This window comes from Camelus bactrianus, chromosome 4 (genome assembly GCF_048773025.1).
Source record: "Camelus bactrianus isolate YW-2024 breed Bactrian camel chromosome 4, ASM4877302v1, whole genome shotgun sequence".
Classification (NCBI taxonomy): domain Eukaryota; kingdom Metazoa; phylum Chordata; class Mammalia; order Artiodactyla; family Camelidae; genus Camelus; species Camelus bactrianus.
Genome location: NC_133542.1, coordinates 60780765 through 60805134, shown reverse-complemented (window position 1 = coordinate 60805134; position 24370 = coordinate 60780765). Strand labels below are relative to the sequence as shown.

Genomic DNA, 24370 nt, shown 5'->3' with positions numbered 1-24370 from the left:
GCATATGTCAGGAGTACGAGAGTGGGTTCGGAGGTCAGGGGAGAAGGCTAATGAAAGAGACTGGAATCAACAGAAGCTGTTGGTTCTGGACCCAGAACCATTGCTGGAATGAAGGAATCCAAACACTTCATGCATTCTCCTGGGGAGAAAGTGCAGTTGGCCTAGAAGAGGTCAATGTCTGTTCCATGACTGCGCCAAGTAGGTGAGATGAAGGACTCAGGAGGGAATTTCTGCCCACAGTCTAGGAGATATGATTCACCAAAAGGAAATTAAGGTGTTCTGGGAAGAGGGAACAGAGGAAAACTAAACCAAAAAATAAAGGATGGGAGGAATAAGACACAGTGCTGTCCACTGCAAAGATGAGCAGGAATCTTCTACTTGGACGAGAAGAAGAGGATGGGCACCCAGGCAGGGAGAGCAGCATGAATTAAGGTATGATGTGTTAATGACACACTAAGGGAACAGAGAATCCTGAGACAGCAGAGTAGGGGTGCAGCTGACAAAGTAAGCAGAGACCAGAGAATGAAGGCCACGTGCGCAGCACTAAAGAACCCAGCTTACGTCTGCAGGACCCAGCACGCAGCATCAGATGGACTTCAGCAGTCCATCTATGCCCTGACGTTGTTGCAAAGGTGTATTTTTGCCCTTATTTGTGGAATACAGTATCTAAACATTGCAACCTTGATAAGAAAATTTTCAGTGGAGTGGAGAGGAGGGGACAGAGCCTGGCTGGAGTGAGCTAAGGAGAGAATGAGTGGTGAGGAGTGGAAATGGGGGAAGGAGACGCTGTATGATTTAGTACTAAATTATTGGCACAAACTTGAGGTTGGGCAGGAGTTCAGGAAGAGCCAGCTCAGTGGAAGCACTAGAGAGAGGATGTGGAGCTGAAGAGAATGTGAACAAAGCTCTTCTTGTCATGAGAAAAGGAGCTTCACTGCCCTTTCCACGTATCAGCCATGGAGACAGGCCAGCCTCAACGCAGCGTAACTACTTTGTGAAAATCTCTTAAAAATAAATCGTAAGTCCTCATAAACTCCCTAGACTTTAGACTCCTGCAGGGCAGTGACCCCGTGTACTTATTTTTGTATCCCAAGTGTCTGATATCAAGCAGGCACTCAAAGCAGCCTTTGGAGTGAATTGATTACTTGGAGGAATGATAAATTTACAAAAGATTGCTCATAATATGTTGTTAGTTATTTTAAATCACCAAAACAATACACAGTATGAAGACATACATATTTAAACAAGTGTGGGCTACTCCGATGACTGTTCTACAACTTGCTGCTTCTATTTAATACACGGTGGGCACCATCTTCTGTCCGTTCAGAGTGGCTTTAAAATCACAAAATTAAAAAGCTGGCGGGGGGAGCCTGAGGGAAGATTACACTTACAACATAGCCGAACCACTCAATGGCTCAGTAAGCTGATGCTCAAAGAGGTGAAATGACTTTCTCAAGGTCATGCAGCAAATTTATAGCAAGACTGGGTCCTCCCGCTGGGTGTCCTGACTTCCTCTGAGGGCCTCTGACGAATGTACCCACCAAGGTTAGAAAATGAAAGGCAACTGCTTGGAACCATCCAAGGGCTGGACTCTGGGGAAGATGAGGAAGGCCCTCCTAAATGCGGGATGGGAGAGCACTCCCTGAGGCAGAGGCGTCCACACCGGGCTTTACAGGGGAGCCTTGGGGGAGACAAGGCAGCTGGCTCACGCACAGATGGTCAGCTTTCACCTGTAAAATGTGGGGCTTTCAGTTGCCCAAATTGTTTGGGCTGCGGTTTCCCCCTGAATCCACTGCAGTGAGCTCTGAGGACGACAAAAGATAGCAGGTGGCTCAGCAAGACCGGGCAGGGTGTCAAGGAGCAAAAGGCACCAACTCGCCGAGCGGGTCACCGGCAGTTCTGGAGGTGGCTGCACACGGAGATCAGTCAGCTGCCCCGCCAGCCACCTAAATGCCAGGGTGGAAAGAACCTGGCACCAGCGCACTCGGGATTTAATCCAACATCCTTTTTTTCTCAAAAACAAATCATCACCAACCAGTCATGAAGGTCCCTGCATTTCCTTTCTTATCTAACTATCTGCAGAATTGCGCTGTCAGAAAACACTGCCAGGGTCAGATGTGGGCGATCTCGGGGAAGGGGCCAGATCAACACTAGGGCTTCACCAGGTAATAACACTGGCTTCAAACAGCCACTTCCCTGAGGGCACCTGGGACCAGAGCCTCAGGGTCTCTCCTGCTGATGAGGCTAGACCTCTGATGGTGGCCTCCTTTCTGAGGGCCAGAAGGGAAGCTGTTAATTTGAAGATGGCCAATAAAATTCTCAAGAGGATGCTAGCTGCGTGTTCTGCACTGTGTTGTGTACTGGTGTTGAAAAGAGGACAGAATGCAGAGTGAGGACAGAATTTCCGTCTCCTCACTTGACCAAGTCACTGCTCGCTCTGAGCCTCGATTCCCACATCCAGAGAATGGAGTCAGCATTTACTCCTGTGAGGGCTTTTGTGAGATAAGAGGAGCAACACCAGCACTCGGCAGGCATTCAGCTAATGCTCCCTGTGACATTATAATTTATAATAAGAAATATATATATATTTGGTTTTCGTTTTTATTTCTGGCACAAAGCTTCTAAAGCCCTTGGAATTTCCTAAGTGATGAGAGCATAAAGGTATCTTTTGTTATGTGAACGAGGTGACTTTTGGAAAGCATCTCAGGTTGGAGAATGGTTGCCAGGAGGACCAACCATGTGATTAGAGTGCTGGGCTGCAGCTGGAGACTGAACTCAACCACCAGTGGCCAATGATTTACTCAATCATGCCTCCGTAATAAAGCCTCCATAAAACCCAGAAAGGACAGGCATTCAGTAAGCTTCCAAGTGGAGATCTGGGGCAAGTGGCATGCTCAGAGAGGGCACAGAAGCTCCAAGCCCTCTCCCCATGACTTACCCTCTGCATCTCTTCCATCTGGCTGGGCCTGAGTTATATCCTTTTATAATAAACTGCTAATCTATAGTAAGTAAAATGGGTCTCGAGTTCTGTGATCTGCTCTAGCAAACTAATCAGATCTGAGGAGGAGGCCGTGGGAACCTCTGATTTAGAGCCAGTTGGTCAGAAGCACGGGTAACAACTTGGACTAGTGACTAGCATCTGAAGTTAAAGAAGAGGGTCATGGGAATCCACACAGTCTGCAGCTCGTTGGTCAGAAGCACAGGTAACAATCTGGACTTGAGGGAGGTTTCTGAAATGGGGAGGGGAGCAGTATTATAGGACCAAACTCTTAACCTGTGCAATCACACTATCTCTGGGTAGATAGTGTCAGAATTGAGTTGAATTCCGGGACACCCGCTGCTGGTGTCCCAGAATTGCTCACTGTTCTGTGGGAAGTTCTCCCAACACATACACGATGGAATTGTGTCCAGCAAACACAGGTAGTTCCCCACTCTCATCCTTGAGTGAATTAACCCAGAGGACAGCAGAGCGACTACCTAGGAAGCACCGAATAGTTTTAGCAAAAGAATAAACAGTTTGTTCTCAGTTTTTAAAGCTACTGAACTTGTTCACAAATAAGCCTAGCATGGGTCATACGGCAAAGTATAGGTAAAAGGTTTAGCCCAAAGTCAAGGGAAGAATGACAAGTTAAGAGACGGTAGGACTTCAGCATCACAAGTACTCTGTTTCTAAAAGTAGCAACTTCTAAAGGAACAGAGATGAGGGCCACCTAGCTCATCTTTCAGGGTTAGGGAAGGCTTCCTGGAGGAAGCGATGTCTAAATGAGGAGCTGAGGGAGACGCAGAAATTAGACACACAAAAGAAGGGAAAGGATGATGAGAGGTTTCATTCATTCATTCAACAAACAAATCCTGAGTACCTAATATGTTCTAGAAACTATCCTACAAACCGAGGCTAAAGTATTGAACATGACAGACAAGGTCTTTGATCTTATAGAGTCAATCCCCCAGCTGGTCAATCAATAATAACTAGTTAACAAAACATCAGGAAGTGGCCCATGACATGAAGGCAGCGGCGGGAAGGAGCTGTCTCGGACTTGGAGTGGTCGTAGGAGGCCATTTCAAGGAGGTTCCATTTCAGCTGAAACCTGAGAGAGAAGAAGAAAGTCATGCAACCATGTGCACAACCGAAGTGTAAGCAGAGAGACGTGCCAGCACCAAGATCTTAAATTCTGAGCAGGCCTGGCATGTTCTGGGCACATGAAGAGGGCACTCATGGCTGTCATAGGGAGCAAAAAGAAGACACAAAATGTGAGAAGGAGGGCAGGGCCAGCTCTGTAAAACCATGTAAGGAACAGTAACACGTGTGAATTGTATACGAAATGTGATGGGAAGCCACTGAAGGTTTTCAGCCGGGAACAGTTGTGATGTGACTTACATATTTAAAAATCACTCTATTTCTTAGAAGAGCATAAAAAGCAATAGAGTTGACCCTTGAACAAAGCAGGGGTTAGGGGTCCCGACCCCACCCCAGTCAAAAATCCACCTATTGCCATCACTGGCTCAAAAACAGAGGAAATGAAAAATGACTCACCCAAGGGCAGAAAGCTGAAACAGTTTACACAGAATCAGGACTCAAAACTCTAAGTTCTCTTGCTTCAAATATTGTGATCTCTATTCAAACACAAACTTTCCCTCAGACTTAATTAAGACCTTTAAAATGAAAATATAGCCACTATGTTTACTGAAAAAAATCTGCATGTAAGCGGACCCACACAGTTCGACCTCGCGGTGTTCAAGGGTCAAGTGAATGTGCAAAAGTTCCAGATAAGAGAGAATATGGTCTATGCGAAGAAAAAAGGGGAAAAAAACCACCTCGTCCAGCTGAGGAAGGGAGTAGTCAGGGATGATCCTGGGATCCACGCTCCAGGGTCTTGGGTACTGTGACAAGGATTTGGACTCTAACCCAATGCAATGGATGCTACAGAAGAATTTACAGAAAGACGTCAGATTTCTGTTTCAGAAACACATCAGTGACAGTGATGGCTCCAGAAACCAGAGCGTGGCTAAAAGCCTTCCTCCCTCACAGGGTCAGCATCTCTGCTGTGTAGGGAACGTGCACACACCGTAGGAGAGCATGAGTGAGCAGAGAAGTGCTGCGTGCGGAAAGAGGAGGAGGTTGGATGCACACAGCTGCAGGAAGAAGTCAGGAACCCCCCAGCGGGACCCCCACGGCAGCTGTGTGGACCTTGCGAGGCTCTCCCAGGCCCTGGGTGCCCTGGGATCCCACAGCCCCCTCAGGACAGTTTCTCAAAGAAACCACGAGCCAGAGCTGGGAGACAGGAGAGCGATGATTATCTCTTCCAGGCCTATCATTTTACAGATGAAATGAGTCTCCTCATTCCCATCAGCCATATGGCTCTGAGGTTAGCTTCTCCAGAGCTCAGCCACAAAGACTGGCTAGATTCTTTTTTTTTTTTAAAGTCTGGAGATATTGGCTAAAAGGACTGTCTCTGTCCCCACCACAAATAATCTGCTTTTGTCCCCCTGTCTGTGAAAGGCCATGGGTTATTTCGATTTCTCATGACATGACTTTCTCCTGCAGCAAACCCAGATCCTGAAAGGCTGGGTCTCTGAAAGGCCTTACCATTGTGCGGTCGGGGGACAGTCTGCCTGGGAAACAGGTCTTGTCTGCAAGGCGCAATTTCCTCCCATGGATCTCTTCCAAGTAAATGCTGCTTATATTATTTGGGGGGTGAAATCCATGGAGCATTGGGGTCATATGTTGATACAGAGCCTAGAGATCAGTTTTAACACCTTTTTATGTCAAATACTGTCTATGCAGTCATCTGAAAAACATTAATGAAGCACCTTCTAAGTGCCAGCTCCTCTGCTCGTCACTGAAGACATGATGATAAAGATACAGCCCTTGCCTTAGGAAGCTTGAGATTAAGTGATTTTTACTGAAATTGAGAAAACATGAAACAAACACTAAAATCCTAAAATACATGAGCCTCAACCTCGATCTTTCCTCAGATAGTCACGAACATTTTATAACTAACTGTATGCTATTCAGAAGGACAAGGGTTGCTTTAGCTCCGAAAGAAATGGAATTTTACTTGATACAAGGAAATTCTTGAGTAGTGAGTCCTTTACTCTTGGTTAGTGGCACATTTCCTAAATGCCCGGTGATTGTCTGTTGCTATAATATATATGGCAGGTCTGGCAAAGGAGGGTTGCAAAGGGGAATTAAGTTTACATGTAAGAATAATGACCACATCCCTAATCTCACTGCAATCATCACTATTAGACCTGGTAACAAAGGAACTGAAATCCAGACAGAGTCAGGAAACTAACCAAGCTTAATCAAGCAGCAATTTCCATCATCCTCAATATTGTCACCTCCAATCATTGATGTAACAGTCAACTACTACAACTACAGTAGTAGCACTCATTCACCTATTTATTAATTGACCAAACACTCACCAAATACCTGTTATGTATAAAACATCGAATAAGACACATGTCCTGCCTCAGGGACTTCCAGCACAATGGTGAATAGAAGTTAGCCAGAAATTATTAAATCTACTTTACAGGTAAAGAAAATGAGACTTTCAGATGTTTTGTAAGCTCAAACATTTATCATCGGTTGAGACTGGAAATTTATACTGCTCTGTCTCAAACTCCAGGGCTCATCAAACTTGACCAGTCTTCCACTTCAGTTCCATTAACAGATGACACTGCAACCCAAGCTCCACCCTGGACTGGCTCCTGAGTCTACTCAGTGAGTGGGTCCGCTCCTGCTCTCTTCCTCCTCGGGAACATTGGGCAGTCCCCCTCTGTTGCCACGGCAACCCCCTTGTGACTGTGGCCCCAAGCAAAGGGCTGCTGTGTCCTCTGATGGAATCCTGCTTACAAGGTCTGATTATCATGTGCAAGCCCCGCTTGGAAGAGCATCCTCAAAACTCAGTTGGCTGTCTTCTTTTTATTCTTCTAATATTTTCTTCTATTACCAAAAAAGGACCTATTCCCATCTTCTGGCCCTCACGGACACTCTTAGAGAACATGCTCCCCTCAGCAATGTTCTCACTCCCCACAATCTGCTTTCCTGGCCATGTGGTACCGGCCCCCTTCTTCCTCCTCAGCCCCTTTCTGTGGCTTAGGGAAGATACAAAGATAGCCTACTTGGGGACACAGGAAAGTGACAGGAGGTTGTAAGAAATGGTCAGTTCAGGATATAGTTTGCTGGCTGACCTACCAGATCCGTTTGATGGAGTGAATGTGGGGAAGGAAAATGAGCAACCAGAGGGAAATCAGGGATCAGGGAAAGACTGGGGGAAGAGCAAGTCTGGGGCTGGTAGAAATCATGGTCTGTTCTGTGCAGGTTAACTTGAGCCTGCTTATTAGATGCCCAAGTAGAATGCAGAAGAGACACTCCAGATGTCTGCAGTTCAGAACATCATGTGAAATAAAGCTCGTCATGAACACATGAAACTTTGAAGGATTATAAATATTTTGGTAAGTCGGAAATGTAGGAGGTATCATAGGAACCACGGAGAGACAGGGCAGGGACCAGGTTGCAAATAGCCCATCGTGGTCAATGGAAATCAAGTGAGGGTTAATTTTGAGTCAATTTGTAATTACATATGTAATTCACAATTATATTTTCTTTGAAAAGGTCTAAAACATCTATTTTTTGGTCTACCTAGAGCAGCAGGGCCTCTGCACCTTGGTACTATTGACACTTGGGGCTGATAACTCTTTGCTGGAGGCGGCTGTCCTGTGCCCTGAAGGACGTTTAGCAGCATTCCGGGCTCCACCTGCTATGTGCTAGTAGCATCACTCATCCCCTCGATCACAACAAACAGAAGTATCTTCAGACATTGCCAAATCCCCCTGGGGGCAAAACCACTCCCAGCTGAGACCGAGGGACCTAGCAGTAACCAGTGTTACCTATTTGCTGTAGAAGTTCAGGGCCTATTTCTACAGACTTACCTGTACATGTATTTACCAATGGTGCATGTTCTTTTTATCTTTTTCACGTATGTTCTCTTATGTTACATGCATCCGTTTTTAAGTTGCTTATTTCACATGGCTTAGTATTTGGGATGTCTAAACATGCCGGTACATAAAAAGCTTTTAGGTTTTTTGGTTTTTTTTTTTCAAATGTGACGTAGTATTCTGTAGTATGTGTATATCACAGTATATCTGTATCTCTACTAGTGGACCTTGAGTTTGTTTTGTATTTCAAACAAATTTGCAACAAATGTCCTAACATATATTTCCTTATATGTGTAAACTTTCTTTTGGGTAGAGAAACATGGAATTGTTGGGTCCCAGAGTATATGCATTTTTAATTTTAATAAAACTACCTCACATAGATTGTTTATAAAAACAGCTGCAAATAATCCCCTCCCTGGATCCGGGCTCCTTTGCAATATGAAATGTGTGGCTCCTCCCCTGGTAAGGTGGTGTGCTCTTCTCCACCTCTTGGGTTTGGGCCTGCTCCGTGACTCACTGATCCACGGAATGCAGCTCTGTACGAAGAGCTGAGAACATGGGGCTGCCCTGGATACAGCATTGTCCTCAAGGTATTGCGTTCTTGACCCAGGGGATGCTCAAGTAAACAGGAGACGAAGCATTACAGGTTCTGAGGTAGTAATCATTACACGGGGAAGGGGGCCAGAGGTGCTGGGGCTGAGGAGGCACCAAGGAAGGGAGTTGGGGGAGCAAGGGAGTTAAAGTGTCCCCCAAGGGAAGCCAGGTCTTGAAGGACGGGAGGGAGACTGCTGATCAGGCAAGTCGAGGGTACACGCAGAGTGGGAACCTTCAGCTTCGGCTTCTCCCAGGACAGAGCTGATCAACCCCGAAGGCTCTGGCTCTCCTCCTCCGTATGGATATGTTACAGGGAAGTCTATCAGATACTGAACACCCGCTGATGCAGTGAGATGAACAAGGGCAAGGTTACGAACTAATTTTCCACGGAGGAGTCCAGCCCTGTGCCAACCTATCAGACCACAAAGGAAGAGGTCTACAGAAAGCATATGGGTTTTTTTCCCAGAACCTAAAACATATCTCAGATAATTGCCTTAAACAGGAATTAAACGGACACATTTTTTCGGGATAAGGAATATGAGAGGCAGATTGGTTTTGGCTGTGGGTCAAGTCAGAGGGTGGGGGGTGGGGAGCAGAATCTTGAGAAGTCTTTGCAAAACAAATCTGGAAGCTTCATCTTTCTCTCCCTCCTGTTGTGCCTGGATGTCTCCTTTGACATTTGAAATACCCTGTTGCGCTATTCTCACTAAAAAAACTTTTTTTGTGAGCTAATGCTCAGCTCCAATCACAGGAGTGGCTAGTAAACCCCTCTTTGTTTTCTTTGCCCTTCTCTTCCTTGCCCCCCTTTTTCTTTTCCCTCTAGGGTTGTTTTCAATAGGAAAGAAGCATTTCTCTAAGAACACAAAGAATCTAGCTAATGGTCTAGTCATTTTGGAGATGAATAACAGCAAGGTACAGACTTGTCTTCCTGGTACAGACTTCGTGTACATGAGGTAATATGTTAGGACAGTCATCGCCAAAGTGCTTGAAATACAAAAAAGAAAAAAGAAAGAAAGGAAAACAAATTAAAGGTCCCATAACACAGATACGGATAAATAAACTGTGATAGATCTCCACAACAGAATATTATAAAAAAAAATCTGACAGCTTCCTACATAGAGAACCCAAAGCACAAAGGTACGTGAAATAAGCAAGTTAAAAATTGATACTTACCACACAAGGGTATTTGTGAAAAAGAAAAACAGAGTAGTATTAACAGAATAGTACATTCGTGAAAAAGAAAAACATAACAGAAACAGAAAACGAACAGAACGTGGTAAATATACCCGCATAGGCAAGTGAACAGAAATAGGTCCCTGAGCTTCTAACAGCACATGGAGGATGCTGGTTACTGCTAGGTCATTGGTTCTCAGCTAGGAGCAGCTGTGCCCCCAGGGGACATCTGGCAACGTCCAGAGAACACTGGCAGTATCACAACTGTTGGGAGGAGGGACGGTGCTACTGGCGTGCAGTGGATGGAGTCCAGGGCACACAGGACAGCCACCTCCAGCAAACACATTATCCAGCTCAACAAGGTTGAGAAGCTCTCAGCAGACAAAGAGGGCATCAGGATTAAACAGACGTCAAAGAAATTTAACTGTAATGTTTTAGACCTTTCAAATAAGATGCAATTGTATATTACTCATGTAATTACAAATTAATTAAAGACTAACTTTGGCAGATTTCCACTGACCACGGAGGACCCTTTGTTACTTGGCGCCTACCTCATCTCTCTCAGGTCCCTCTCATACAGCCTACATTTTTGGCATACCAAAATATTTATAGCCTTTTAAAGTTTTAGGTGCTACCTAATTGCCCATTTTTTTTCCCCACGTGGTGATCCTTCAGCTCAGAAAGCCTCTCTCCTCCTTCTTTGCCTAGTGAAATCCTATTCATTCTCCAGAACCCAACTCAAATACTATTTTCTCTGCTCTTCCCAGGCGAAGCTGCTCCCCTCTTCTTCTGTGCCATCTCTGCGGAGCCCATACATCTGATATTAGACCTCAGCACCCTGACATGGGGAGCTTGGTTCTGTAAAGCCCTAACCTGGCCAGCTGTGAGGGTCCTGGCTTCCTGCACACTCCACCGAAACACACTAAAGGACAGGTCACATGTGACACAAACTGTAACATATGAACCCTGCACAGAATCAGGCCCCCACCTCAAGTCAGTAAGGGTCACACACTCAAACATGCATGGAGGTGCTGGATATTGTAAATGTGTCAAGCAGGTACAGAGGGTACTCTGGCAAACTGGAAAGAACAGCCCCAACTAGAGGGGCAATGTTGGCTGTCTCCTACTGATTACTGAAATGTTGCCAGATCTCCCAAGATAAATTGGAAATTTGGAATTTCATCTTACAATTTCTTACTTCTCAAAGTTTAATATCTAAATCAAAACCCCATGATCATTCTACAAGTGAAACAATTGTGCATCAAAGGATCAGATCTGTCATGAGGGCTATTGATTTTTCAACCCTGAATTATAATGATTCATAAGTGAAATTCCTGAAATGGATCAAGAAATGGAAAATGATGGTCTGGTACAGAGGACAGACACCAAGACACATGAGAACCGAAGATAGCTCACATATCATACAGTCTTTAATATACAGACTCACCCTACAGAGAAACATGGATGGGAAAATCAGACCCTTGTCACCACCAGACAAGTGATACCTTCTCCTGTGGGGAAGAGTAAGAGAAGGGGCCGTAAAGAAGAACCAACTCTTTCTCCCTGAAACTTCTCAGATGACAGAGGGTCCTGTTTTGTAAACTGAGGTGGGTGGGGACATGAGACCAAGAGAGAGGATGTTTCTCCTACAGTGATGATATTAAACTAGATCCCCCTTGAATATGATTCTATGATCCTACGAACCGTGTGCAAACTCCCAGCTCTCAGGTTTGTAAAATGACCAGAAGACAGACATCACAGAGGATGGTTATTCCAGGCTCATGCAAGAAGTTCTCTTTGGTACCAGCTGCCTCATGAACCACACTCCTTGGAGCAGAATCGTAATGGACAATATCCAGATGATCTTTTCATCTCGTGGCCCTCGAAACCCAGCCGATGCTGGAAGCCAAGTGAGAGCAGGAAAGGGTCTTGGGCCTCAGTGTCTGATCTGCTGCAACCTTGCCACATGTCTTTGGAGCCAACTCCATTCTCCTGTGTCTCTAGTGGGATCCGTGGTTTAGGATCCTGGACACTGGCCTCGGGCATTTTTCCCTGCATATCACATGGAAAGAGAAGGGACTGACTCATGATGGAGCCCATTCAGACAAGCAGGAAGGAAGTGGCACACGATCACACTTTCCTGACAAGAGGTGACTCTAAGGTACAGCCCTTCCACATGCAGCATGCTGAAACATGCACCTGTTGCCATGGAAACCCCATAATGCAGGGTGATTAAATGCAGTCTGAATAGATCCCACCCAACAAGCTCGCTGAAGCCGGCTGTATTCAGCCCCTTTCATCACCCTAGCCGAGTCCAGCTGGAGCCAGAATTAGTGATGGGTAAGGAGCTCAAAAGGCTGCTGGTCCCCTTCCAGGGCATCTCCGATTTATGTAAAGTCCCTTGGGATTGGAAGACTCAAGTGGCCGAGCTGTCCTGTGAGAGTCACGACTCCCCTCTCTCTCACCCTGGGCCACAAACTAGCATCTCACTCTGTGTGGGGGGAATGAGGTGGAAGCTAATCAAAGCAGCTTTTAAAAGGCTTTCAGAGTTTGCAAAAAAGGGGATGTTTTGGGTAGAGACAAGAACGCAATTTTACTCCCAGTCTGTTTCCTCTTCTTTCTTAAACACACACAGATTGAGTGAGACTACAGCAACAAGGTTGGAACAAGTGAGAAATTTTAAAAAAGCTATTAAACATGATTTTCTTTCTCCACAGAGAAGCATCAGCTATGGGTCATACATAAATTCTGAGTGCCCAAAGTTCTATTCGAAAGATTTTACATTAATTAGACAAAATAAAAACATGCCCCTCCCTTCCCTTCTCCAGGTGTATCCAAACAAGTTATATGAAGACTTTATAAGCTAGCCAGAGCCCACCTATTTGGCTGAACTGTATTTCTAGGTTCCTAGGATAAAAGAAATAAATGGAGAAGTGGCAGAGGCCATTTAACAGGAAATATCTCAGGAGATTTTATGGACCACATGGAATGATCCATCCCATGGGGACAGCTCAACTGGACTCAGAGAAAAGTGAGTTTGCAAAAACTTTATTTGCTCTGAACTATAATGGCTCCCCCCATCCCCTCCCTTAAATGTCATTATGTGCCTCACACAACTCTTACTGCTCTGGTTCATCTGGACGAGGACAAGTAAGAGATCACATTAGCAGAAAGTCAACAGTCATTTCCTTTCTCCTGAGATGCCTTATAAATCTCAAATTTATATAACAGGTAGGAGAAAGGAAATATTCTTTGCTTTCCCCATTTAGAGCCTTGGGGAAGAAGGTGTTGTTAAATTCTGGATGTGTATTTCTTTAGTGAAGCTTTCCAACTCAATTAGCTGGGGATAAAGTGGAGGAAAATTCAAAATAAAGGCAAGGTGCAGATGTATGGTTTCCCATAGCATTCTGCCTTGAAGGGTGCTGCGGTTCCAAACAAAGGAGGGAAGCAGGGCACCCCGTCACTCTCACTTCACAGATGAGGACAGGGAGGTTCAGAGATGGAAGTACCTTTGTGAAAACCAAGTGGCTTGCCAGCCACTTACCACACATGCTCAAGCACAGGACAGCATCGAATGAAGGCTTATCCCTCATCTTTCCAAACAGATTCAAAGAGGCAAGTTATTTGGCCAATTTATATACTTAAAACATTAGAGATGTGGCTAGAGTAATAAAATGTCTACTTATAGTATTTATCAATGAAGTCACCATATATATCTAAAGACATAAAATTACAAACATTTTTCATCATTGTTTTTTTTTCCAACTCTCCATTGTCATGAACCTCTTTTACACAAACTCTTGACATCAAGATCCATCCATCATAAGTCACCTAAAAGCTTTCCAGAGCCCATTGTCTTTGCTGTTATCCAATTCATTTGAGGTCTAGTTCTTGTTCAATCCACAAGCCACAAGTAGGGATTTCCTTAGCAACAGAACAACTGTTTATTTCTTTTGTAATTCATTCTGTCAACATGTATAGTCTTGAATTCCACAATTAAATCCATCAGGAATAATTACAAAATGTAATAAATATCTTTGCCCCTTGCTTTACCCTTTGGTCAAATGATCTGATACGTAGTCAAACTTGGCTTTGATTTTAATGAGTTAATGTGATTTCCCCAATAATACTTTTGCTATTAAAAATAAAGCAATTGAGAGATTGTCCATAAATCCTCAGGACCTGTCAGACATTGATTATAAGATGGTCCCTGTTTGCCAAGATAGAAACTGGGCGGACAAAAATGCCCTCTCTTTCCATGCAGGCCCACGCTGCCCTGTGGCAGAAGGGGAGGGACTACGGGTCTTTGGCCTCTGGTTGGAAGTTAACACCACTGTGCAACACCATTGATGGCCTGCTTCTGCAGGGCAGGGAAGTGTTTTGTTTATCTTATTCAGGTCCTACAACAATACCTAACACAGAACAGGTTCTCAATAACTATTAAGTAAATAGATGAATAAATGAAATAATTAATCAAAGCATATATTCCTTCAACATACTTTCCACCCTTAAGGAAGGGAGGGAGGTGCTTTAAAATTCTTAATACTACCAGGTCACCCTCTAAATGGAAGTGATGTACTGTTTCGTTTCCTGTGACAATCCTGTGTGGCAGATCCATACTGCAACATCTCAGAGCTCAGGCTCACCATCCCAGCTCACTAAATAGCAGAAGCAACCAGCTCAGAGTCAGTCCAAACACTCAGTGGCCATAGTAAATGGTCCAGAAAGGCTGATGCCAAGAATCTGGCTTGAGAGTTCCCGGTCTCATGGACGGGTCTCCCCAGGAGGACAAACCCTTGTTTTGGTGCATTGTCAATTACAACCCTGCCTTCCAGCCCACAGGGCCCCCAAGAATCCAGTCACCGCGCCCACGCTGGAGCTGTAAAAGACTGCAGCTGCGGCATTTTCTTGGCTTTGCTCAGCGCTGTAATGACACAGGACTGGGTGGGAGAGAGTTAACAGGAAGGGAGCCTAGGGGGACAGTTTCTGAGAACAAAGCTGCCCACTGCTGAAGCTGTCTGGACTTCAGCATCTGAAAAGCCATTCTGGGATCACATTGCTGGGAGGCAAGAAGGAGGCACAGAGAGACAGGGAGCAAATCCAGCTCGGGGCGCGTGTGAAACGGGCCATGTTCATAGGCAGTATTTTCTGCCCTCCCTTCAGGGATGACTCCCCACTCCCAAAGGTGCTGCACCGCTGTCTTTACTGCCAGGAACAAAAAGCTCAGGGGACTCACCAAACCTCGGCTTCTGCCACCTGGCCTGAGTCTCCTGTCCAGAGCCTGGCAAACTGGAGGTGCACAATAGAGCCCAGTTTTCGTTTTCACTTTGTGTCATGAGCTAACTCATATCTGGTTCAGAGCACTTTCAAAGCCATTTTATTGACAGACCTTCACCCTCATCTTTTAGGGTAAGCTAGGCAGGGCTAGAATTCCCATTTTAACGTGGAGATACGTATTTTTCAATGTCCCCTCAAAACTTTCAGGGTAATACTCACCCTGTCAGGACAACCCATGTACTGGCCACTTCCTGGTCTGACCTCTGCCTCCCTCCCCTGATTCTCCTTCCTTGACTCTCCCTCCACGGTGCACTCAGGTCACGCTGATCTGCTTGTGGTTCCTCGATCCCACCATATGGCTTCACACCATGCCTTGACTCATACATTTCCCGACCCCGGGATGCCGCTGTACCATCCTCTGGTTAATAGACGCATCCTGACAACTGCTACGCGTGCTTCAAGATTCAGACCAGTTCTCGCAGGGAAGCCTTCCATGAGGCTTTTTCCTCTCCCAGGCTGATCCCTGGTATTTACCTGCACCGTACCGACCATCTCTCTGGAGGGCATTTGCCTATTCACGGGTTGACTTCTCCCCATCTGACTACGAGTTTCTAAAACTCAGGGACTGTCTTGTTGCAAATGATAGTACGCATGAATCAACATGACCTTAATTAAAAAAAAATTGAGGAGGGCGAATGTATCTGCTCAATAACTCAGTGTGGTGCTGAGGGCACAGCCAGACTCAGCAGCTCAAGTGATTATTACCAGAATTCCACCTCCCTGGTGTCCAAGCTCTACTTTCTTTCTTTCTTCTCTACAGATTTTATTCTCAAGAAACATTTCTCTCCACATAGCAGCTCCTAGAATAGAATAAGCAAGTGTAAAAAGGGCACAAAGAAGTTTGGAGAGAAAGCTAAAGGCTAGATCAAGCAAAGACGGGTGGTCATCTTAAGGACTTTGGGTTTTATAAATGCATCAGGAAGTCTTAGGGATTTAAACACAAGACATAGACATATGCTAAGACAATCACTTTTGTTTCTACTGAAGAAAATGAATGGGAGAGGCAGAGTAGAGCAGAGGTCAGCAGCTATGAAGCTGTTATGAAAACCTAGGGAGCAAAAGTGTGGCGGCTTGAGCTAAGTTGCTGGCAATGAAGATGCAGAAGAGTGGAGAGAGCCAGGACCTACTTTGGAAATGAAAACTGGGAGATTTTATCATAGATTGGATGGAGAAAGTGGTCATGGAAAGGTAGAAACCAAAGATGATTTCCTTATTTAGGACTTGAGCAACTGGTGATGCCAGTTTCTGGATGTAGAGACAGGTGGGAAGAGGACAGCTGAGAGAGAAGGGGGCAAGTTTAGAGGGCAAAGTCAACAGCTCCATTTGGATATGTTCACTGTCCATGGGACATCTAGGTGGACTTCAGTTTGGTTTGTGCACAGAATTGCCTGCCAGACCTGCCCCAGACCTGGGTCTGAAATAGGGTACCTAGTGGTTGACCAGGGAAAAACAATGTAGAAAAGTTGAGGGAAGACGGATACTATGATTGACAAATAGAAATCAACTTTTGAGTCCTGAAGTCTTCACTGGAGGAATTTGCACTTAAGATAACCAGATAACCAGATCTGGGTTCTGTTACCGGTTCTGTTGCACCCTGGCTGTGTGATCTTGGTCAATTCACTGTCATCCCTCTCTGAATCTTAGCTTCCTCAACTGCAAATGGAGGTGATTCTACGCCCCTTACTCTCAGGGCTTTTGTGTAGATCTGCATGTTAGAAGGTATTGTATACGGTGTGATTTCACTCAGATGTGGAACACAAAACACAAACGACAAACCAAACAAAAACAAAAATGTAAATACAGAGAACAGAGCAATGATTACCAAAGGGGAAGGTGGGGGAAGGGTGAAATGAGTTCAGGGGATCAATTGTATGGTGATGAAACTAAATTTTGGGTGGTTAAGCATGCTGTAGTGTGTACAGAAGTCAAAATATAATGTTGTACACATGAAACTTACACAATGTTATAAACCAGTGCTATCTCAATTTAAAAAAAAAACCTCATAGGAACAAAAACTTGTTCAACTTGAATTATATCTACAATGTTTTTATAAAACAAAGAACTATCTTAAAATTTTTGACCAGAATAATATATTGCAAACTATAGAGCAACAAATACCTATAAATCGGCATTACGATCATTTTAATATATACACAGACATCAAAACCAAAGGAATTTTTACATGAAAGCAAGCCACGTAAGAAAAATTGGGTACATTCTTTCTTCAAGCTCTAAACCTTTGAAACAATCCCAAGAACAACCTCAGGCTTCTGGTGTCAATGAAACACTTTGCTTACTTTGTGTTTTAAATTCTCCCATCACCTCCAGTTAGTTACTCACAGCATGTCCCCTGTGGCTGATGCGAAAATGTATTTCTCCCCCTGTATGTCCTAGTTTCTCAGGATAAATCTATTCCATGTGGCTGAAGGAAGAGGCCAGACAATATGTGACCTGACTTCCCTCCCCGCCGGCCACCAGAGAGCTAAGAGATGAGTTCCAGGATTTTGCCAACAAAGGACTGTGGGCTGAAACAACCACCTGCGAACTGAACACTGCAAGTTTATTTATTTATTTATTTAAACAGTAAAGCCTGGGAATGCCCAGGGAAGGGATGAGATCATCCGTCTCGTCTGTGAGCAGCGTGCTCTGCAGGTCTTCTCGTTCCGCATTACATCATGCTGGAAAGAGAAAGTGTCTGGATATCCCTTACGCAATCTGCAGGGGTGCGAAATGAGGGAGATGCTGCTTGCTAAGACTCGTGATTCCCCAGTTCTGGTCACATGGGAGCACACATGCACACTCACTCTGCCAAGGATCACAGAACGTCCACTACGTGCCTGTGGTCTTTAACGTAAAGGTAATCTTGCACATTCATTAACTTATTCATTTACTGAACAAATGTTTATGTTGAGTGTTCACTATGTGACAGGTACTAATCTAGGTGATGGGGATACAGAGGTGAACAAAATGGATAAAATCCCTGCCTTCATGTGGCAGGGATTTTATTGCAAGAGATGGCCAACTAACAAATCAACATGTCACTATATGATCCAAAGTCAGGTAAGTGCTCCGAAGTAAAAATGAACCAGGACAAGAAGATAGAGAGTATAGAGGGCTATTGTGGATAAGATAACCAAGGTAAGTTAAGTCCCTCTAAGAAGGTGACATTTGAGTAGAGGCCAGAATGAATTGAAGGATGTGCCAACAAACACCTCTGGATGAAAGAAAGGGATCTCCAAGCAGAGAGAAGAGAGCGGGCAAAGGTTCCACAGCTAGAAAGTGTTTTTGTAGAGAAGCTACCGGTTTTCACAACCATCATCCTGGAGCATCCCCATAAACCCATAACCCCATGCTAACTCCAGGAGAGAGTCGCCCCATCCTCCAGGTGGCAGAGCTGTGTGTCCGAGATGCTGCCAGACCCCTTCTCTGTAAGCAAGTCCATGTATGTATGTATGTGTATAGGATATATACACACCACAGATTCAGCCCTCACTCAGTTCTGCTTTTAATTCTCACATGTGCTTTCTGCTAGACATTCTTTCTATAGAAGGAAAATTAAAGCAAGAGTTATGTGATTGAGGTTAACAGCAAAGAAAAGCGAGAGGAAAGAATTCTCCCACTTCTCTCTGGTTTGCACATGAATATTGAATGTGTTGCTACATTGGAAGAAAAAATTCTAGACAGTCTATCTAGCTACGTCTTTGGTCGCGTGTCATGCCCCAGCCAGTTGAGAGTTATTCCACTGTGGTGCCAAGGATGACACGAAACCACCATTCTTTCTACGGACTGAAGGGACAGGCTAGCTGCTGCCATCGGCACTCGCATTCAGTGCAAAAAGGTTGCTGCAAACACACTCGTCTCAACTTTTTGTCTTAGTCCTTCATAATCATGAATATCTATTCACTGAGAGCCACTTTCAAAATGGCTTTTACAGACAGACACTGGAGAAACCTTCAAACTCATCCATTTTGCTAATTAGGACCCAGTTTCATGAAATTTAGTGTCTCAGGGCTCTGACTGGGTCTATTAAAAACAAAAAAGGAGGAAATGGCAACAGAGAGCAAAGGAAAGTTAAGCGTGAAGGAAATGGGAAAAGATGAATTCCCATTAATTATGTTGCAGGCACATTTAATACTCATCATAACCACATAAGATGGATATATGTATCCCTATATAGAGACAACGTGAAGTTTATGAAGATTCCAGATGCAGCTCAAGGTCAAAGCTAGCGAATGCCTCAGCTGGGACTCAAAGCCAAGCTGAGCCTCTCTGTGCTCATCTATCTGCTCCTGCCTTCATTTTTCTCTCTGAAAAGTCAGAGATTGCCAAAAAGTCCACGATTTCTGGTGCCCACCACTCTTTTAAAATTTTCAATCATTAAAAGCCCAGGGGAGTGAAATTTTTGCTTGGTATCCCCAAATATCTAGCAGCTCCATATTTAAACAGAGGATACCATCCTTTTAAAACAATGCCTCCAAAGACGTCTGGCCCCCAGCTCCTGGCTCCCATTTGAGGTTATTCAGTGGGGATCCCATAACGGATATAAATAGAACTGACTAATCCTCAAGGCTCCTGGCTGAGTGACCACTGTTGCAGTTGAGGTTTGATGACACTATCACAGGAAGCACTGGAACCAGCTAATGAGTGCCGCGCTGCTTAGAATGATGGTTTCTTCACAGAGGAAGTAAAACTGTCCCCATTAAAAGTATTTCACACGTTACTTTGATTCATCACGTAACTTGCCATGTGGCGATTACTTGTTTACGTGTCTGGCTTTCCATTTGGCGTGCTGGCTACCCTGCAGAACCGGGACCACGACTTAGTCATCTCTGTGTCCCCACAGCATGCCACAGTGTTGGCACTCCATCATATTTTAGTAAATGGATGTCAGTTATCTGCTGCTGCAAAACAAACCACTCCAAAATTTGTGGCTTAGGGCAACAACTGTTTAGCAGGCTCACAATTCTGTGGGTCAGCACTTTGGGCAGATACAGCTGGGCGGTTCTTCTGGTTCCAGCCCGACTCCCTCAGGAGAACGTGGTCAGCTGTGTCCAGCTGAGCAGTTCTGTTTCTGAGTGTGGCAGCCCACACGTGTCTCTCCCCCTCCCAGCACTCTGGACCGATTCTGTTCCCGCGGCATGACAGGGATGCGAGAGCAAGTGAGAGAAACAGAAGCACGCGAAACAGAGCGTCTTACAGCCTAGCCTCACTTCCGTCACAGTCTGCTGGATGAATCAAGACACGATGACCTGGATTAAGAGCATGGGGAGATAGACCACCTCCTGAATGAAAGGGCGGCAACATCACATGGCAATGGATGCGGGATGAGTAGAGAATCCGGGCCATTTTTCCCCACCTATCACAAAATATTTGTCATGAATGAAATGCACAGCATTTTATCAAATTATGATACATGGCCTATTTTCGCATTAAAAATTAATGCCCCCTTCATAAATAGCTTACTTTCTAACCCAGAAAAAGGAGATAGAGGTCGCCAACCGCAAACACGAGATTCTACAGGCAGCAAAGGCCAGAACGTAACTCGAAAGGGTTGATGCTCCAAATTAGAACACTGAAGTTCATGGCTTTTGTTTTGGTTTGTTTTTTTTCCCTTGGGAGAAGGGGAGTCTCCTGACCCAGTGTCTGCACAGATTGAAATGAACAGTGCCGGTTCTCTGTTTCACCCCGAGAGGCAGCGTTAGATGCTTTGGTGAAAAGAACATGTTTTGAAGTCAGACTGAGTTTCAAATTCTGGCTTCTACATGTTCTAGTCTTGTGACCTGGTATGATTTAACTCATTCTTCTGAGTTGGTTTCTTTGCAAGATGGAGACTGATAATAACAAGTATGCGTGCCCGTTATGATTATTCAGTGAGATGGTGTAAGCACAACACTTAATAAAGTGTCAGACACAACACAGGTCACAAATAAACATTAGCCCCCTTCATACCTTTCTTCCTGTAGCCTCTGCACGGCTGGAGGACCTCCCCCTAAATCCAGGATAGGAAGATACTTCTTGAAACGTCATTCTTGGGAACATTCAAATCCAGAGGTAAACGCCAGGCCTCACTTTTACTGGAAGTTAGAGTAAGTCAAGAAATTTAACTGAAGGGCAATTTAAACAAGTATTTCATATAAAAATATATATGTCAATTCATATCTGGCAGGTGTCTAATTAACAAAGCATGTGGCTTCAAAGAAACTCAACGAACACGAGTCCCTTTTAGGCTACACTGTGCATCTGTCCCTACAGCTGAAGGGGTGGTGGAGGGAAAAGCTGCAGAATCAGCAGCGCAGGGGGATACCTACCCAGGGCCCAGCTTGCCACACGGGACGCTTCGGGACGCTCATTTCTCTATTTCCATGCCTGCAATTGAAGAAAATTCCCTCTGTTTGTGCTTCCATTCCTGGTCCTTCATTCCTGAAAAGAAAACTGCCTGACAGCACGTTCCCCTTCGTTCATGTTCCATCTTCCCGCTGAACCTCCCCCACGTCCTCACTCACACCCAGTGCTTCTCCCCCTTTTCCCACATTCCAGACGATTCCAGTGTGATTTGTTCAGCCTTTAGATAAGTCTGACTACACGACGACTGCTCATAAAAGTCTGATGGAAGGGGGATCAGCCACAGTCTGTGATGACTCCTCCCGCCTAGCAGGGCTCCAGCTTTCCAACATGCCGTTTATCTCTTGGCGGTCACCTTCGTATGTCATTAACATCCAGTCCAAACTCCCAGACGTCAGTGCAGATCCATCTCAATCACTACGATCGCCACTGACGTGGCGTGGAGCAAGTCCTGTCCTTTCGACACAATGAGGTCACCAGAGACTAAAAGAACTGGACGAGTAATACCGTTTTCAATCCATTCACAGAGACACCTGTCCAGAGCAAAAGGTTCTGAAATCAGACAGAAAGGCAGCAGGGGTGGGGCGGTGGCTAGAGCTCTGAGCCGGGAAGTGGGGCTGACCTGACTCACGTTCTGCCCCCTACACCGCTGATGAGCTGTGTGGCTTCGAGAAGTCAGTTCATTTCTCTCTGCCTCAGCTTCCTCACTTATGCAATGCAGATAATAATGCAATTTACCTTACGAGACTATTGTGGGGATTCAAAGCGTTAGCTGGGTAAAATGTTTCAAAGGTGCTGGCGTATGCAAAGGTTTGCTTTTCATTAATATCTGCAATTCCGATTCAGTTGATTGCTGTGTGACCTTGGGCAGGTAAGCAAACCTTTTTGAGTCTCAGTTTACAAATGGAGGTAACGATATCTGCCTCAAAGGGTGGCTGTAAGAATTCAAGGTATGGTAAGTGATTAGCATGACACTCAGAGAGTAATAGCTGATATTTTTAGAAATAGCAAGAATCATCATTACCATGAAGTCAGTAAGCAAGATAATGATTGCCTGAGGCAGATGCGGAGTTACTTTAAATATCACATCACATTCACAAATTAAGTCTTAGGAATCTATTGTGTAGAAGGACAAACAGGAGGAATGAGAGCATTGGAGATGACCAACTGGAAATTGAGTCACTAAATCCACCACTTAGCAGGAAAAAGACACATTACTTGACTTCTCTTTGTTTCTTTTTCCTCATCGGAAAGACTGGAAAAATACCACCTACCTTGCAAGACTGTTGTAGGATTAAATGGGATACTGCGTAAAGCACTTGGCACGTTGCTACAGCTCAGTGAACGGCCGCTATTCTAAATCAAAGGTCTAAGACAGAAAAAAATGACCTGTAATTTTTATTAATATGAAGTGAATTAAGGAAAAAAAAAACACCTCATGATTTATCCGTGTGAGCTTGGCTCCAGCTAAGTTAATGAAGATGGAAGAGAGAAGAGAAATGGGGGTGAGAGGGACTAAGTACACAGAGTGGGCAGGGAGTTTCGCTGAGGTTAGCTATAAGGAATTTGTGGTTTGATTCAAAAGACTTCAGTTTTATGAGGTTTGAGGGCCTTTTTCAAAAGGGAAACCAGATGTATCAATGGAAAGTTCATGCAAACAGTGCTATCTTCAGCAAATGCTGCTTTGAATCTAATTATGTTATACAGGGCAGGGGTGCAGTGGAGAGGGACCCTGGGATGTTTTCAAAAACTCATTTGATCCTGTTTTGTAGACCTTCAGTGATGTTATCAAATGCGTCACGAGACCAGTACTTTGTAAGCAAAATCCCCCAGAACCAAGAACAGAGGAATGATTACAATATAGCCCCGAAAGCGGTGGTGTTTCCCATCTCAGGCTCCTGCTTTATATCCTTGAAGAAAACCAGGCTTTCTTCCCTAGGAGTCCAGCATGTTCAGGCCCAAGGCTTTCCCAGCACAGAAAACAGGAACGAGTTGCTTCCTAAAGCCCCTCGTCACTTTCTTCCAAGTCCCAGAGGTAAAGGGGAAACTTCAGACAATTCACAGTGCTTAAGTTAAATTTCTTTGTCACCTAAACTGCAAAGACAATAAATTTTCTACTGAGTTTACGAGGATTAATTGGCAGGCCTCATGAAAAGGCTTGGAATGCTTTAAAATATATAAGGAAAAGCCATCTCAAGATTACCAAGACAAATGCATATAACTATGACGTGGGCACTTTCTGTAAGGTGTGGTGAGTAAACCCGAAGGCCAGGACCCTGGCGGGAGGGAGAGCAAGGACATTAGCAGGAAAAGTGAGAGGTACACAGTGAGTGCAGGTGACGTGGGGATGATGAGGACTGGGTGAGCCAACACTGGGCATGTGCTGGGCTATTTTTTTATGGGGCCCTAGACATACTTGTTGGGACAAGAGTCGACTTTTAAAGAGGCTGCATGGAGGTAGAAAGCCAGAGGAGAGCAGTCAGGGACCAAGGCTAAATTCTTATATCCTCAAGTCCATTCTTCTGCCACCACCTTCAAGGATCAAAGCTGTTGTGACTGTTTCCTTCACCTTACTCGAAAACAGTTTCGGGAAAGGGCAAGAGTAAACGAAATGACAGAGAGCAGACGATGTGGCATGGTGATTAAGAAGACTGAATCTGAAATCAGACAGCCTGAGATATCAACCACAGCAGAGTTCTGAATTGGTATTTTTTTGGTTCTAAAGCACATGCTCTTAGCTAATTAACTCTGCAAATATCCATAGGTAAAGTGTCCTAACTCTGCTGACCCGAATAATACATATAGAAACCTCCTCTTCTCTATCCTGGCTTTAGAAATGATCAGAATAAGAAATCTGATATTTCCATTTGCAGTCAGGAATTCACTGAGCAGTGTTTTAAGTCAACAAAGGATACGGTCCAAACCAGGTTCATATTGTGGTCCATTCTGCATATCCAAACAGGTTTGCCCAACCTTGAGTATG

General features: G+C 44.7%; 1 long non-coding RNA gene across 1 annotated transcript in view; it reads right to left on the bottom strand.

Annotated features, from left to right (window-relative positions):
- LOC123617444 (uncharacterized) overlaps positions 1-22049 on the bottom strand; it is a 90835-nt gene extending 68786 nt beyond the window's left edge. The window contains exons 1-2 of the long non-coding RNA XR_006725574.2: positions 21354-22049; positions 20995-21119 (exon numbers count right to left, since the gene is read on the bottom strand). This is a non-coding gene — a long non-coding RNA (uncharacterized LOC123617444). The remainder of the gene's footprint in view (positions 1-20994; positions 21120-21353) is intronic.
- Between the last annotated feature and the right edge of the window lie 2321 nt (positions 22050-24370).